The 18,146-nt window shown below is 41.1% G+C and overlaps 1 protein-coding gene across 5 annotated transcripts in view; it reads left to right on the top strand.

The window, feature by feature from the left end:
• The window catches only part of grid1b (glutamate receptor, ionotropic, delta 1b), a 527,867-nt gene that overhangs the window by 209,445 nt on the left and 300,276 nt on the right, over positions 1–18,146 (top strand). Inside the window, exon 1 of one of the 5 annotated variants that reach the window (XM_044179814.1) lies at positions 15,330–15,430. The exons of 3 other annotated variants lie outside the window; for them this stretch is intronic. The gene's annotated coding sequence lies outside the window, so the exon portion shown is untranslated. Of the gene's footprint in view, positions 1–15,329; positions 15,431–15,548; positions 15,713–18,146 lie in introns of those variants that run through there. One more of the 5 variants, XM_044179813.1, reaches the window with a different exon arrangement.

Here is an 18,146-nt window from a genome sequence, read left to right as displayed (position 1 = left end):
AAATTAAACCATTTTCAGCTTCAATATATTGATGTGTGTGTGTGTGTGTAAAAAACTGTGTATTTGGAGAATGACACCTGGGAGAATCATCAGCCTGTTATGTCTTCCCATCTCTGTGTGTATAAAGTTAGATTCCCATCCTTGGTTGTCCTCATCATTTGTGCAGAAACCATTTTTAAACTCCAGTGTGGATTTTAACGAAGCACTAAAGCTGCCGTGCAGCAACAGACCAAAGGCCTGACAGTAAAACACACACAGGAAGAAAAAAACAAAAGTTACAAATCAACTTTCCTGGATACTTTTTCCAAAAGTTCAGTAATATCTCTGAGCCGCCGGTTCTGGCAGGTTTTTGGAAAACTGTGACACCTCTGAACAAATGATTAATAGCACCCAGTTAAAGTGTGAAAGCACAGCGGGAGAGCTCTTTCCTGCCTGAATCATGTTCCATTTAAGATGTATTCACTGATAAATACAGAGAGGGATTTATTGGTTTTATTTTATTTCTGCACTTTTCTCAAGCTGGCAGGTTGGGTAATGTGAGCACATTTAAGTTTCATTCTCCTTCCTTGAAGCACTGCCGGAGCTGTTCCTTATCAGAAATATAAAATCCCAAGTGAAGCACATTTTTTTGGACTTTCTTTTTCATTACTATCATTTCTTCCTTTTAATTCTGCATATTTTATCATATAGATTAATAAATATTTTTTCTTTATTGACTAAAATGAAGAAAATGTGTATGGACTATTGCTTTTATTGCTGCCAGTGGTGGCTGGCCAATAGGACGCTGCCCTCCTTGAGCCACAAAAAACCCCCATTACTAAAATGCTATTACTAAAAAATACCATTTTCCTTCATTGACCCTTTAAATTTGACATAAATTAAATTTTTTTTTGTTCCTGATTTTGCTCCTCGGATGTGAAGCTGTTATTGTGTGTGTGTGTGTGTGTGCGTGTGCAGCCTCCTCATTGTCTGCTTCACCAACTTTACTCCAGATTTAATTAACTTGACCTGTGTGTGTGTGTGAGAGAGAGTGAGTGAGTGTGTGTGTGTGTGTGTGTGTAATTGAGGATTTGAGTGACAGCTGTCCAGCCGTGACAGATCACTGTCATTATGTTACAGTGACAAAACCCTTCCTCCCGCACGTAGACTCCCACCTCTACACTCAGGTGTCAGATCAGAAGATCAGGAAGAGAGAGCAGGGAGTTTTCTCAGCTGGAAGTATTCAGAGGATAAGATGCGACCAGGAAACAGGAATTAGACCAGTTCCCAACTCATGACAGAAACTTTTCTGATGGCAGGGAAGTTTTCATTGATTTAATCAGGAGAAACAGCTGAAGTGTTATGTAATTCAGGGGAAAATGTCGAGTCTACCTGTTGGCACATGATCAATTAACTATTAACAACAGCAGAAAACTGTTCAGTAAATGTTTCTATGGGAGTCAGTAACAGTTGACACTCTGACTCGTGGTTGGTGGTGCATTTCTGCCACAAATATCTGCATGTGGGTTTTCAGGGTCGATGAACCCAGACGTTGTCAGGGCACCCTGTCTGACTTCTAGAGATGGTGTTCAATTTATTTCACTCTGAAACAGATTATTACATTTTAGTGATGATCCAAATCTGGGGTTTAAGTGGGTCATCTAAATCTATTAAGTGATCGGAATCAGGACTGATCTCAGATCAGTTAGACCTGGTGAGAAAAGGGTGAAAATGAAGCTTTCAGGGGTTTCTTCTCATTCATGAGGAGTATTTTTAGAACATATGAGCATTTCCTCTCCTCTTTTGTTTCCTCCTCTCCCCTCTCTCTAATCGATGTCTGCAGCACTCTAATTACGGACAAAAACATTTTATTCCAATTTCACCTGAGTGACTTTTGGTTTCTCCCGATAACTGTTGCGGATGGATGATGATTGTTTCGATGCAGGAAATGAGTTGTGTGTATGTTTGTGTGTGTGTGTGATACAATCTAGTTTGGTTGAGAAAATATATTGTTTAGCTGATACAGAGAAACTCTTATTGTACAGTGCGGTGTTATTGTTTGGAAATGATTCAGCTCGGCTCATTTCCTGAAGATTACTAAATGGGATTTCCATTTACCGTCTGCGAGCTAATTACAGCGGCCAGACGATGTTTTAAGCGGCTGCATGTCTGTGACTCACAGCCGCTGCTCACGACTCTGTTTCCGCTTCAGAAAGCATTCATGGTGGACCTGTTGGCATGTCTACCATTGTTCCTGTGTCTAAAGTTGTCTCAGTTTTGGAAACAAAGAACTTTGATGGGAAACTTTGGTTACACATGGAGGAAAATCTCTACCAGCTACCTTGAGCATCTAGAGCCCTCTTCCAAGTCTAATTTCCAATTATTTTCCAACCCTTGAGTCTGGGTCCAGGTTTATTTCTTCAGTTGTTTGTGATGGAGTTATGCCCCTGTTTTTAAGGAGAATTATTCCAAACTTTAAATCAAAGGTTTCTCAACTGGTTTGCTGTGAATCCCTAGCTGTCCAACAGTGAAATGTGCCGACAGTTTAAACAAAATGTTGCCGTCTCCCCTGTTGTTGCCTGACAGAACACAAACACAGAACTGCAGTGGGTACTCACCTGCTAAACAGCTGACAGTTGAGGAAATAAGTCCTCATACCTAAATGACAAAATAGATTGCTTGTCAGTATCTCCCAAAAATGCCCCAAATGTCCAAGAACAACTCATGAGTCGTTTCTACTTCCTCCATGGTTCAGATTTGGCTAGGTTTAGGCAAAAAAACCCTTTTTGGTTAAGTTTAGGGAAAGATTTTGGTCATGGTTTAAAAAAAAAACAACAACAAACAGCGTTGACTGTTGGTAGGAGACAGCACATGACCCACGACCTCTTCTGTCAAAGTCGGTCTGACTAATCACCATGACTTCCTCGCTAAGACATGTTGGGATGGTATAATGACTTTGCACTACTTCTGTCTTTGCTATTTACAGAAAAAAATAATTACTCTCACAGCCACAAGATGTCACTTTTCAGGAAAACAAACATAGGTCATATTAACTTTTTCGAAAAAACAATCAATGTTATTATTTTTCTAGCATGAACAATCTATAAAGAGGCAGCATTTTCAAAAAGGTCAAGACTATTGGTGGCAAACCGGAACTTGTCCAAAGTAAATACTGTATTAAAAGTTAAATACGTTTTTCATGTATAAACTGTGGTAGGCTGCCTATGCCACAACTTTGTAGAGCAGGTCACTGTCATCAAGCATCATCGTGTGTCATTTGAGGCTGTGACCCCGGTGCACTGTGGAATGGGCTGGAGGACTGAAAGAAAACAAGATGGCCTTAAATTATTGTCGTAAACCTCTACTGCAACATGTGTCCATGAGAACACAGCATGCACGTGTTTCCTAACCTCAAATCTAGAAGGTCACAAGACGATTACAGGGAGGTTGTTTATTTTTCCAGCTTTTCTCCAATTATTTTTTTTTTTTTTATTGAAAAATGAAGCAAATGAAACAATCCGATGAGGAAAAATCTCTCACTAACCTGTTAAAAACTTCTGTCCATACATACAGGCCACAACCTAGTAGACATAGCTTCATTTGACGGGGTCACAAGAGAGAATGGCTGGGAACTACAGCAGCATGTCATCAACATATCTGTGAAATGTGCTGGTTTTGCCAACACAGAAGATGCTTCCTGATGTAGTTACTTTGCAGCACTTCACTTCTAAAAGTGTAAGCTATACTTTTCTCAAAGAGTACCCCTTACTCAACTGATGACAAGTGCATGCACCTTAGTTTTATAAACACATACGCAAATGTTTTTAACACATTTACCTTTCTTTTCTTTTCTTTTTTAAATATATGCACTTCATTTGACCACTTGTTGTTTTGTCACCTGTTGAGAATCGCTGAACTCTTCAATTTATTTATGAGTTGCATGTCAGTCAATACAGCTCGGTTACTATGGCAACACAGCAAAAACCTATGGAGGACAGTCAGGTTAACATGATCAGTACAATTAGTATATTCCCTTCTAAATAAATCTGCACACACACATGTCTATGAATAAAAATGTAAATAAACATGAGTTGCATTAATCAAACAGACACAACCGCATGTGAACACAATCTCACAGAGTAAATAGACTGTTGTTGCTGTTACTTTACACACACACACACACACACACTTGTGTTGGTCGGGCTGCAGTGTAATTTGAGTTGGGCTCCGTGGAGAGAGAGAGAGAGGCTGTTAATTAAACTAAAGGTCAGAGGGAGTTGGAGGCTGGAGATGCTTGATGGACAAGACAACATGTCTGCTAACAAGCTCGATCACACACACATACTGAGTGTTTGTGTGTGTGTGAATGACAGCAATATTGTGTGTGAAATCGAGAGTGTGTGTCGCTGTTAATTCTACCAAAGTGATGCATCAGTCTGTTGGGTTGAAAAGGTCTCATCAGAGTAAAAATATTCTCCTCACATTTTACATATACTCACTCCAAGTTGATATTGTTCAAGCTATGACTGAGTACGACTGCGATAAGAGATCACAGTGATACAATAGTGAAACCAAAGTACAAGAAATAAAATGGCAGCTGCAGTGAGCATGTAGGTCTGAAAAAGTACAAAGTGACTTTGATCTTTCATCAATATGATTTCAAGGCCCAAATGACAATGGCAATGAAAAAGTCTGGAGACGCCCCAAAACATGTCTGGTTAGATACTTTATGTAGGTTAGGGTAAGTTAGTTAGTTAGACGTAGTTATATATTTACTGAGGTGAGAAGAATAGCGCCAACCTACAGGAAGTAACCTCGCTAAAATGTCAAAGGTCACACAACAACAAAAATGTAATTAACAAAATAAAATCTCCCCAAAAGAAATATACACAGAAACAAATATGTACAGGAAAATAATTACAAAATGTAAACAGAAATGGATTATTAGTGAAATATAAAACTATTACATGAATACATCGGTTACACATACACAATCCAAACAATTACAGCCTAGGATGAAACTCCTTCTTTCAAAAATACTGATGAACAGCAATACACTATAGCTGTAGAAAAGGGATTGGACGTTTGCTTTATTCTCCTGGTTTAATTAACAACTTTCAACTTTATAGATATATAACTTTAATTAAATGAGAGGTTTGGATACGTCTCCATGCTGTGATGGGATCAGGCCCCTGTGCAACTCTACTGTAAGAGATTGAGGAGAAAATCTACAATCTATGTGAAGCTGATATGAGGCTTCAGCGGTTCGAGGTAGACAAATCAAGTGGCTATCTTCATTCTGGCAGTTGTGTGTAGATTTATTGATGGTGTTTTGTCTTGGCAACTAACCTAGCGTTACATCTACAAGGAAGTATTGCTCCGTGGCAGATCAGCTCAGAAACACTCTCCACTTAAAGGCAAAGAGGTAATTTCGTACTAAGGAGACTATAACCTTAGACGATACCTGCTTGAGGATACCCAGAGTTGCAGGTTTAAAAGTAGTACTGTGTTGGAAGAAGATTAAAGCGGCTATAATAAATATTTTTATAATAACAGTGTATGAAGTGACAATGTGAAAGGTGTCTCTGGTAGTGATAAGCCTACAGTGAATCATCAGCTGAATCTGCAGCTCCCCTTGGCTTTACCGAGCTTTATAGCAAGTTTCAGCTCATTGTTTATCTGTCCGGCTGCAACTTTACTGTTCCGGTTCCCCCTCAGCGCTCTCATAGTGTCATCTTCGGCCACAACAGGCAGCTGCTTTCAGAGAAAAAGCTGTAAAAAGCAGCTGAACACGAGCTGCTCAGCAGCAAACAGCAGACAGCACGTTCAGAGCAGCTGCTGAACATAGTGGAGCATCTAGCAGCTAAAGAGCCAGATGTTTCCCTCAGCAGCTGCTGGAGACCAAAAGCAGAGCTAAAAGAGAGAAGACCGGACTGACGTCCATCAGGAGACACAGACACGCCTCCTGATGAAGCGTCATGTGACTCTGTAGCTGCTGGACGTGGAAATATGCAGCTGATTACTAACAAGTTCAAAATATCAACTTAAAAGGTGAAGATATGTCAGTGTTGTGTTCACAGCGTGTTTCTGCTGCCTCCAAGCGGCCCAAAAAAATCTTTTATGGTTAAAAATGTCAGATATCACTACACGTCAACATCACGTCTTGGGCTCCAGGAAATTGTGATGGGCATTTTTCACTATATCATTGACTAGATAATTGAATTGTTTTAAACAAATTAATTGAACAAAAATCTAGGGATTAATTAAGAATATAATCAATAGTTTTAAGTGTTTTTTGACATTTGATGCTAATTTCTAGAACATTTCTGAAAAAAGGAGAAACTGCACTGGGGAAAAAGGTGGAATTATCTCATTGGACTGAGTGTGTAGAAGTGCTTAGTATGACAGTAAATGTTTCAATGAAATTCATTTTTTTTTCCTTCTCATCATCTCGTGACATGAACTTTGCATATGAATTGACAAGGTTTCCATGCAGCAGCTACATGTTTAGTCAAACAGCTCTATCAGGAGGAGTAATGAAACAGGCTAACCTCAGTGTCAGTTTCTCTCCTCTACAGCTGTCAGGAGAGCTGTTGTTGCTGTTTGTGCTGACAACATGTAATGAAACAAGCACGCCTCCACATCCATTACTCTCTGTCCAAATGTCTTTTCAGGGGAGGCGATGCTGCCGATGATATTTACCTTATCAGCCTCGTCTCGTCTACGGCTCACTCTTCAAATCTCATTTTCCTTATTATCTTAGAAAGCAGGTTTCATTATGACTCTGAAACATAAAAAGATGTTAATTATACTGGCGTTATGCTCATTTTGTGGTCCAATCTTCTTTGGAAGAGTACTTGTCTTTTCACTCGTCTTAATCAAAAAACTGTGAAACGACTGCAGACTGTACAGGACTCAGCTGCTCGGCTGTAAACCAGGACCGAGAGCTGCGACCACATCACACCTGGTTCAGCCTCTTTACATCGGCTCCCTGTTGGTTTCAGGATTGATTTTAAGATCTTGTTGATTACTTTTAAGGCTCTTCATGGCTCCAGACTGTATTTTAGACCTTGTAATCCCTTATGAACCTTCACGTAGTTTGAGATCTTCGGGCAGGGGTCTCCTGTCTGTTCCTGAGTCCAGGATGGAAACTAAGGGGGGCAGCTTTTGCCATCAGGGCCCCGAGGACCTGGAACAACCTGCCCGAAGAAATGAGGCTGTCTGAGTCAGAGTCTTCGTTTAAGTCTCGTCTCAAAACGCATTTTTATCTGAAAGCAGATCCTGATCTTACCTGAGCTGTCTGTTTATCTTATTGGTTTTATGTATTTTACATTTTTTATTCACTGTAGTATTTTATTTCTCTTTTTGAAGCACTTTGTACTTTGTTTTGATGAGAAAAAAATAACACAAATAAAATGATTCTTGTTCGGGCAGTTTTCCGCAGCAAGGGAACGTGAAACACACTTGGATGAAAGTGCAAATTTTCTTCTCGTACAAATAAAAAGTGTAATTTAAATGCAATAAAATCCTCCAATCTTCTTCTGCTTTGACAAAATGTCTGCTGTGAACGGATCCGGTCACGTCATCAAAGCAAACAACTCGAGACTCAGGGACGCGTTGCAGGGATGTTCAGCGTGCAGTTGCTTTGCAGTTATCACTTGTGGCCACAGAGGCCGCTATTCAGCTGAACCAAAGTTAGTGGCTAATGCTAAACATGATGTTTCCTTTATATCAAGGTACAAGGTCATTTATTTATCTATTTAGTGCTTTATACATCAGATATCATTTGATTAACTTTAATTATTTCACTTGATTATTTCTGCACAGTAAACACACTCCACCTGACCGGGCAGAGCTCAGCAGCTCTAGTCTCGATCAGCTGATCAGTCATCAGCTTATTGGAAACGATCAATACTGCAGGAGAAGCTGTCATCTGTTAACCTGCAGGACACTGAGATAATGACCTTCACACACACACACACACACACACACACACAGTTGTGTAAGTGCACATGTTGTGCTAACATACCCACAAACACACATTATGCCAATTTAAACACAAGCACAGATCCTTATCAGCACACAGACACTCTCACACACACACAAAATATTGCATTGCATATCTCCACACATAGCCAAATACAATATACACATACTGTAGACAGCTGTGGCCTTAAACACACACACCCCTAAATAAATGTGTAAACAAACCCAGCTGTAGACCTTGCTTATCCAAACACACACACACACATATATATATCATTGATAAATTGGTAAATTGAGGTCCTGCAGTCAGGACAGTCATCGTACTCGAGGGCAGAAAACATGCTATTCTCTGTCCCACTAGCATGCTAATGCATTACTGCTGACTGCTGAGGTACTGTAGCTTCAGATGAGAAAGGCAGGCCAGGTACACATTGTGGGAAAATATATATAAATAGAGGATGTGCCAAACTCAGAGTAAAATTTCATGGAATTTGTTCAATACATATCACCAGGATTTGTGGATATTAGCAATTTAAAGGGTTGTGGTTGTGTAAAAGAAACCAATGGTGACTGTCGGTAGAAAACAGCGGTCTCCCGTGTTAGTCACATGTTTTTCTGTCCCACCATCCACCCCGACCCCTTTGTGGCTCAGTAACAATATTAATAGTCAGCTGACTCCCCCCTTTGCACCCAATGGACAGGAGTCATAATTAGTATGGCCAACAGAAGGCTTTGTCACGTGAACGAAAACAGATGTTTTGGGAGATTTGCTGAAATGATGTTCTCATTTGTCTTGGGAGGGAGGTCTCTTGCAATGATCACTGAAACACAGGTCACTCATTAAGTTTGTAACTCTAACTAAATAGAAGTAGGCATGCCAACAACTGAGCAGGGGTTTTATTTCCTTATCTTAGCATTGTATATGCTCGGGTGAGGCAGGTGGTGGGAGGAAACTGGCCTGGATTTATGGACCCAGTCCACTGCCTCTGACCTTCAGAACAGCGGGAGGCGTTAGATGACAATGTCACTGCAGGACCTCAAAAGGGAAAACTATTCACATATATTAGGAATATGAAGTGTGCCAGTGTAGACAATAATGGACTCACCTCCAAGTCACCCAGGTGACAAGGAAGGACAGGGGGTCACACACACACACACACACACGCACACACACGCACACACACACACACACACACACAGTCTGATGGACTCCTAACACACTCTCAAAGTGTATATACGTCATGTACATTCACATTGTCTGGTCAGACACACACACACACGCAGGAAGAGGTCTGTCAAGTCCAGTGTTTTTGGCACTGACAGCCTGGTGTTTGATTGGTTGGTTAAACAGCCAATCACACAGCCGAGTGGGCCAGAATAACTGATCCTCAATCTGTCTGATGGACCGTCAGCCACAACAATGACCCCATTACACCGTCTCTGTGTGGGAATAAGCACACACACACCTACATAAACATGGATACATTACACAACACAATGAAATTGACATCACTGTAGTAAAACAGCAGTTTATATTGCAGTCATGCACAGTACGGTGGCTGCAGGCAGTGACGCTCTTTCCACAGATAGGAGGAGAAAAAAGCAACGAGAGAGAGGGGTAAAGGAGAGCAAGAGACTGAGGGCAGAAAATATAATGGGAAGAAAGATGTTGAAAAACTGGAAGACGAGGGGGAGCAGCTACAAAGATGGATGAAGGGGAAGAAATGAAAAGAAATAAAGTTGTAATGTCTAAAAACCGTCTTCATACCAGCTGGCCTGCTTCTGATACAGAGTCTATCTTTGTATAGTGCTCAGCTCCCAGTGTGCAGGCCTCTTAACTGAGCCACTGTGACATTATTTGACAGAGGGATTTTCACAACAGAGCACATTTCTATTTTTGAGAACTAACCCCTGATTAAGGCCAAAGGCTGACCAAACAGGTGATTTCATTTTTAAACTTTGGTTGAATTATTTGCTCTCTTCTCTACAATTATCTTATCTTCTCTAACAAGGCAACACTTTACTTTTAGTCTGCCTATTTAGCATTTATAAGCAGTATACAAATATTTAGTAAATGGTTTATAACACACTGTGCCCCAAAGCAGCTGCTCGCTGTAGTTTTTATCAGACTAACAGGAGGAAACAGTGCATCTGTTGGGGACTATTTCCAGCGGCGGATGAATCCACATGTGGTGCTGTAGTGAGTGTTTGGGGCAGCAGGACGGTGTGTGTGGGACTGAGGCAGAATAAACTACAGTGTGTGTGTTCATGGTGATGAAGGAACATGTCACCCAGTGCAGCAGAGCGGCTCACTGATGTGTTTTAATAGTTTCTGGACAACAATGGAGGAAGAAGATCCATCAGCTGTGATTCACTCACACACACACACCTGTTAGCAGATACGTTCATGATGGTTTGATCTTTTCATGGGATTTGTTGACGATAAGAAAACTAAATATGTACACACCCATCCATAAGTCAGTAAGACATCCAGAATGTCGATAATTCAATAAAATCATTTTATCTGCCAGACTTCATAGCTGTACTCAGGTACTTGAAGTCCCTGAAGCATGATCTACATGGTTTTGTGGAACTAAAGTTCTTTACGGACGCAGGCTCGATCATGATCACGCCACCAGTATTTGTGTGAAATCAGATGAAACGGGCTCATTAGTGCCTCACGTGGACAGCATCGATCCGTCCTTCAGCCAGCAGGCTGTGTCATCAGTCACACTGAAGTCAGAGGGTGAAGCACTCTGATTGGCTGATATCTGATATTTAATAAGAAGCACTCCCAGTGATCATCTCACCCACTGTGTAACTGGGTCAAGATCACTGCTCCTCAATTATGCATGAGGTTAGCCTTGTTAATGCTGCAGCTAGCCTGCTAAGCTGCTCTCTGGACACAGAGTTCCATCTCCGGTTGCTTTTCTATGTTTTACATGAACTTACAGGTTTTATGGGGTAATTCATTTATTTTGGAGTTTGTTTGGAGTATTAATGCATCCGTGGCAACTCTGCTCATTACATTTATGAGTGTGTTTGGTTTTTGTGTGTGTTAGGGAAGTGGATATAGAGTAGGTGTGTGTTCTGGCAGTATGGTTGCAAATGTTTAGGTAGGGAAATGCTGTGCCAAAGTCATAGATACACACACACACACACACACACACACACACACACACAGAGACAGACAGGTATATAAGTAGAATGAATACCTGCAAGGATCTCAAAAATGTTATTTTCTCAAATTAGAAAATCTTAAATGTTTTATCTTTATGTTGATCAAAACCTTTTCTGACATCTTGCTGATTGCCAGGATGTGTCAAATTGAGTAAATTGAGTAATGACCTCTGAGAAGGGGCTTTATACATGTATTGTCTTGCTGTAGTACCACATTTGGTTTTTAAGCTCATATCGAATATATTTTCCAAATTGGGTGTAGACCGGTTAAGATGAAATTAATCGAGGTGGAAAAATCTTTTGCAATAACAATTTCAATTGACAGAAACTCTCTTTAGGTGGAAGAGCATTACCTTTAATATTACATTGTACATTGTCTTTGAATCAAGACAAAAACACAAAAAAGCTTTTTCTACCTGACCTTTAAGTGCTTATAAATGATCGTATCGTGGTGTTTTTTAGTGCAGATGCGCACTAAAAGCATCCTTGTTGTTCCTCCTTGCCTACCAATTTAATTGAAATCTGGTCACATGCTTTTAGTGACATACAGCTAACAAACAGACAACAATCAGTCCGGACCAAAGGCACAGACAACCCTGAGTCACTCACGCACTAGAAATTAAATTACATGGATGTAGTATGGAAACTCAAGGTGGCACCTTACATGAGCGCATATACACTAAATATACACACTGAGATACCAGTACACAATCAAAAACAAGCCTTTTGTGACACCCACATAGTGTAGAAATGCATGTCGCACACATCTTTTTTTCAGATCCTCCTCTGTCCCGAAGGTGGCCATGACACCAGTGTCATACACACACAATTCAGTTCAGTCCACCGTTTGTGATTTTTAATTTGCCGGCTCCCTCTGACAACGAACACACGCACACACCACCATGATTCACACCGACTTCACAGCAGTAGCTTCTTAATTCTCTCTTATTTTATTTTTGCCCTGTTTTTAATCCACAGAATGCTCTTGAATGCCTCACCCCAAAGCTATAGCTATACCTACAATCTGTCTCCGCTTCTTACAGTCTTGTTGGTGTTTGGGCTGACTGATGTCACATGAGTTCTTACAAAGCTAGCTGGAAAACTTGTTGTGGAGTGACTTTAGATCAGTTCCGTCATTCATTCTTCTCAGTCTTCTATCCAAGCAGAAGGGATGTTTTATCATGAGATTGTTTTAAAGCTGCATGAATAGACATTATGCCACTAGGGGGCAGAAGAACTCCACAACAAGCTAAAATGACATTATCAACGTTATAACACTTATATGGAGTACATGTTATCAACCATTTGCCTATTTACACTTCCATCAGACACAGAGCAACATTACCATCCCATTGGAGTGGTGTCTGTATCCACCTGATCATTACAAGACCAGTATTCACTCTCCTTTTAGCTCTGTGTTTGGTCTCCACCAACTCCTGAGGGAAATATCTGGCTCTTTAGCTGCTAAATGCTGTTTCAGGTACTGTGCAGTGGGTTTATCAGAGCTTGTTTGCTGAAAACAGCTGCCTGCTGCTGCAAACTATGCTAATGAGAGCGCTCAGACTCATAAATGTGCCGTAAAACCAAAACTACGAGCTAAAAGAAGCTAAAAAGCTCTGCAGGGCTGCAAAGTTGGGTGATAATCCTCTTTGGGGACGACACGGCACACAAACCCCTCTACTAGACATTGCACACTGAAATTTCCACACTGTTGGTACAGCTATTGATCGTTTGCAGCTGTATTTTACCCTGCAAGCAGGTGACCTCCAATATGACCACCACAGGGTCAAAGGAAAATAAAGTCTGTAAACAGCCTGGACTCTCAGTCCTGCTCTCCAAACATTTGTCTTCCTCCTCCTCCTCCTCTTCTCTCGGCCTCTGTCCGTGACAATGGAGAGCCACATTCTCGCCTGCGTGACCTATGACCCCCGGACACCCCCACTGATTGCGTGTCAGCTGTAGGGGGTGATATGATTGAAAGCGAGCTAGAGACAGGTGTGTACGGATCTCAATTCACTGACAATGGTAGTGTGTGTGTCTTTGCGTGTTTGTGTACACAGACAATATTTGCCGTCAATACACAGGGTGTGTGAACGGCAAATGTTTGACATTGGTGGCTGTGTGTGTGTGTGTGTGTTTGTGTGTGTCAGGGTTGGATGGATTTTGTTCATATGAGGGGGCATGTGGGTGTTTGGTGGAGATGGAGATGATTGACAGCTCTGAGACTAATAGAAGCTAGTGATGGACTAACGCTGACACTTCTCATATCTACCTGCCTCTGGACAAGAGGTAGGCGTTGGTGTATGGGAGAGAGAGAGAGAGAGAGTACTACAATCAGCATTTTGATCAGGATTGACTTTGCTTCAAGGCAATGAAACACTTCTCTCTCTCTCTTTGGTCATGCCCCCCCGAAGATTGTGGGCTGTGGGCAGTAATGTGTTAACTCATTTCCCTCCTCTATCCACTGTTAACAAACCCTCTCAAGCTGCTCTGAACGCTCGTTACAGCCATCCAGCAGATAATAAACGTATTACTGCTGCTAACCAATCCCTCTCACACTTGAAAATGAATACACATTATTTTGGGGGACTGCTCTGGTAGTCTACTTAGCTTAGCTATTCAGTGAACATTAACATATCATCCTGGTATTCTCAGTACATCGCTGAGAAAACAGTCACACACACACACTTTTATAGTTTCAATTAGATTTTCTTACTAAAGTCTCTCTCAACGTTGTCCTCTTACTGTCCAGCCACCATAGTCCTGATGACAGAAGATCTGAGACCATAAAAATGTTGATACTCCGAGCCGCCTTCAGTTATTACCATGAGCTCACAGAAATAAGATTATCGAGCAGCGAGGGCTTTCTGAGTTATGTTGCCCTGGGCTTTATCTCTCAGACTGCATACAGGCTGCCTTTCCCTCTTGCTGGAACTTCTTGGGGCCTAATGCAGCCTGAGAGGAAGACTGCAGACGCTACTCAGGGCTGAAAAAGATCATTTTCACCTACTCTGCATTATTCCATTTAAAAAAAAAAGCATCTGGTTAGTTAATATACAGTATACCATACCGTACATATGTAACTGGTGTTACTGTGCACTGTGTTACTGATACTAGGCAACACTAACATCAAACATACACTATTTCATTTTGGCCACTTAGGGGCAGTGGAGCAGCTAAAAAAACAGTGACATATTAAGAGCTTATAAAATGGTTATGGTCATGCATTGATGAAAAATTACCTACTTTTACATCCAGCAGACACAGGGCACCAACATCATCCCATTGGAGTGGTGTTTGTGGCCACCTGATGAATGTAAGTCCAATGTTCACTCTCCTTTTAGCTCTGGTTTGGTCTCCACCAACTCCTGAGAAACTGCTAGGTGTTTCACAAAGCAAAGAAAGTGATATGCATGTTTGCCTTTCTGGTTGTTTGTCTTGTAAAGCAACACTGGATATTAACTGGAAGGTTTTCTGAACTGGGCTGCTTCTTTTGACTTAATGAAAAAAATGAATGGATGAAAAAACAAACCTGGAGGAGAGCAGGGTGAATCCTCAATATCACGTAAAACTGTGATTTAAGACTTGCTTTGGGGTCTGGGGTTTGAGCTATGGAATTTCAGGATAATCAGCTTGTTTAATACATCTGTTCCTGGTCTTAAAGGCCACACGTGTCTGAGATCAGTGGATGTCAAATTATCTTCTGAAAGCACCGCAAGTGATGCCTATATTATTGGCATGTTTCCCTTCTACGTGTCAATATTGAGGTATTTGAGCAGACATTTGGTGATATTTTAATCTGAGAAGGACAGTATTGGCAGCAGTGCCGTTGACCTTTGCTGCTGCATGTTTGCTCTGGAGTGAGTATGGATCGCTCAGGAAACAAACAAATGGAAGAAAATAGTTTTCTGTAGTGTTTTCGTCGTCAGGCCGATTTTTGTTGTAAAACAGTGAAGGATTTATGAACCCTCCTGTGTTGTGTATTTGTGTTGCTAGCAGTCCTAATCAGTTTGTGTGTGGTCCGTGGTCCAGTCCGTGTCCCAGATGGCCGGTGTCATTGGGATGGAAATGACACCACACTGACACAGTGGGGACACGGAAATGACCTCCTGTGTATTTGTGCGTCGTGTGTATGTGTGTGTGTGTACATGCAAAGTCTGAATCATTTGCAGTCAGGGCAGGAAACCAACATTTTTGGCAACAGGCACCATAACTCCCAGTTCCCTGAACAGCCAACCATAATCAGTCATGGCTGATTACCTGCCAAACTAACTGCTTCACCTGGGTAACATACCAGCTGCTCTCCCTGCTCTAACAGCCCGTTAGCGTGGCTCCAGCAGCTGATTGGTTAGCTGTGGAGTAGATTAAAGGATTTAGTTGTGTTTGGCTGTTGGTTGGTGATTCTCTCCCGTCTGGTTTACAGCATTGAGCATCTTATTCAAATTCTAAACGGGCTCCATTCTTACTCTAATTCTGATTAAATGTCTTTCCTTTTCGGTGCTGCCCTGCTGTGCCGGCTGGTCCACCTGCCCTGCTTCCTCCTCCTCCTGTGGTCCGGGCACTGAAGATAAGCAAACCTAACACTCCTCCTGTTAAGCAGTGATTTCTTGTCATTCTTGGTCTTGTGTTAAACTGTTGTTCTGTTCTCGTAGATTTGTGTTCAATGGCTGATTTTGATTAAGTGTCGTGGAAGCAAACGGCCCCAGCTTTAGGACCTTTGGGAAGCCTGTTTGGGAACAATAGAGTCCGTAATGACGGAACAAGAGCTCATTTCTTTAGTGCTTTGTTTTGTTGACTGTGCTGTACTTTCACATGTTGCTCTTAAGTACGTATGTGATGGTTAATGGACACAACTATGAAGTACTGACTCAGTGTCGCTGTTAGGGCTGGGTTTTAAAAAAATGATTTTCTGATTCAAATCGATCTTTATTTGAATTATCCAATATCGATTCATAAAATGAGAGATCGATTTCTGTGTCAATAGTTTTTTTTCTGGTAGAGAAGCGCTTGTGCGGTGATAGAGAGAAACGCTGTGCGTGGGTTTTGTTTCTATGACAAGCAGATTGACATTAGCTAGCTGGCTAAAAAGAGAAAGAACCCCCCAGGTCAGAAGGTGGTGTTTACCCGTATTGTTTCGATGTATGAGGCTGAGATGTAGCCAGTTTCCCCCTTAAATGTCAAGTTCTTTCTTAATATCTCTATATTTATTTATCATATAATGTTTGGGGAAACACTGGGGCTAGACTTTGGCTGAGTGGTTGATCCCTTTCTGTAGCACATCCAGGGTCGGACCTCCTCTCTGAGATCCTCTCTGAATACAGAATCATTAATGAAAGTCAAATGTAAATGTAGACTTGTTTATAAAAATTTCAGAGTACATTCTTGTTTTTGTTCTTTGGTTGCCGGGTTTTTCTTCCAAAAACTCCTCAGTTCTCACTGGCAACATGTGAATAGATCTGACCGTCTCACACACACACACACACACACACACTCTCTCTCACACACTACATGCCTCTCACGTACCATCTTCAACATCACTCACTCTTCTTCCGTCATTTCTTTCTTTTTTTTTTTTTTACAAAATTTCCCTCTCAACTTCAATCTTGCTGTCATCTCATTTTAGTCTTCTCTCGCCGTCTCTCTCTTTTTCTGATTTTGGTCGTGTACTCTGACTGACACGTCCTTTCATGGAGAGGATGAGTAGATTAAAATGAGCTCAAGCCAGCTAGCAGAGCTACACTGAGAGCTTCACACAGCCAATCGCACACAAGCTGACACACAAATGAAATCTCTCTCTGTCTTTGTGGAGATTTTGGAAAGCTGTTATTGTGCAGTTAAGTCTGTATTTGTATTTTTGGGCTGATATTTAGTAATGTTGGTCATGTCAAGATTTTTTACCGTTCTTTTTTGGGTGGCAGAGCATGTTAAAATGGATTTTAAAACATGAGATAGGTTTCCCACGGCTTGTAAATCCTTTCTGCTATCTTTGGAGATATGCCTCGGGTCTGTGCTGTAACACTTCCCATCCAGAGGAAAAGCTGATGAGGTTTAAAAAGAAGGATTCTGTCAGGATTGTGAGACTTGACAAGATCAGGATTAAAACATGAAGCTTCATTGGCGTCAAATTTGGACCAATTTCATGTTTTATCTCATTGTTCTGAATTTAGGTCTGCCGGATTTTTGATTATAAAGGATCATACCAATGATTTAGCATGTTTACACCTTTCACTACCACATGTACTTCGCAGTACTGCCAGACTTCAGACTTTCCTAAAGATACTTTCAGAGTTTAGATTAATTTCCTGTCTTCCATGCAGCCAAGGGTTAGATTTCTCTTCAGTACCTCAGAGTTTCCAGAGACTTTAAACTTGCACATGATAGGTAATCCATCACAGACAACAGTAACATACCTTTCTTTTTTTGTCAAAATACAGTTGTTTGCAGGAATAGTTTGGAGATTTCTGCCTGTTGGTGCATTCAAGAACTCTGTTACGTTTAAGACTTCAGTGTCGGCTGCTGAGCAGCAAACTTTTCTGTGCAAGAACTGCTTTTTCACTCCGTCTGTGTTTTGATTGGTTTTGGCTTCTCCACAATATACAGTTGCTCGTCAGTGCTGTGCTTTCAGCCTCCGGATCTCTCATGTTGGAATGTCCTTGGAGAGTTTTACAGTCTGACAACTGAAGAAAAAAGAAGTAAAACTAAAAATGATAAATTATCTGTGATGGACTATTTTTCTCAAGCAAGTTTAAATTTCATAAAAGTACAATTTTTTAGCACACTGTGAAATAAAATACACCAATGGCTGAACTGGGAGGCCAGAAATTAAGTATTAAACTGCTCTCTAAGATGGACAGAAAAATATGAACAATTTGTAGTTAATGGCTGTAAACATGCAAAGGTCCATGACTTTAGCAAACGACATGAAAGTGAGTGTTGAACCACAACACGATACCAAAACTACTTCTTATTTTCATAGCATTCGTGCTTTTGTGGTTTCGAAG

The sequence above is a fragment of the Siniperca chuatsi genome, linkage group LG20 (assembly GCF_020085105.1).
Source record: "Siniperca chuatsi isolate FFG_IHB_CAS linkage group LG20, ASM2008510v1, whole genome shotgun sequence".
Taxonomy (NCBI): Eukaryota; Metazoa; Chordata; class Actinopteri; order Centrarchiformes; family Sinipercidae; genus Siniperca; species Siniperca chuatsi.
This window is presented reverse-complemented; position numbering and strand designations above follow the sequence as displayed.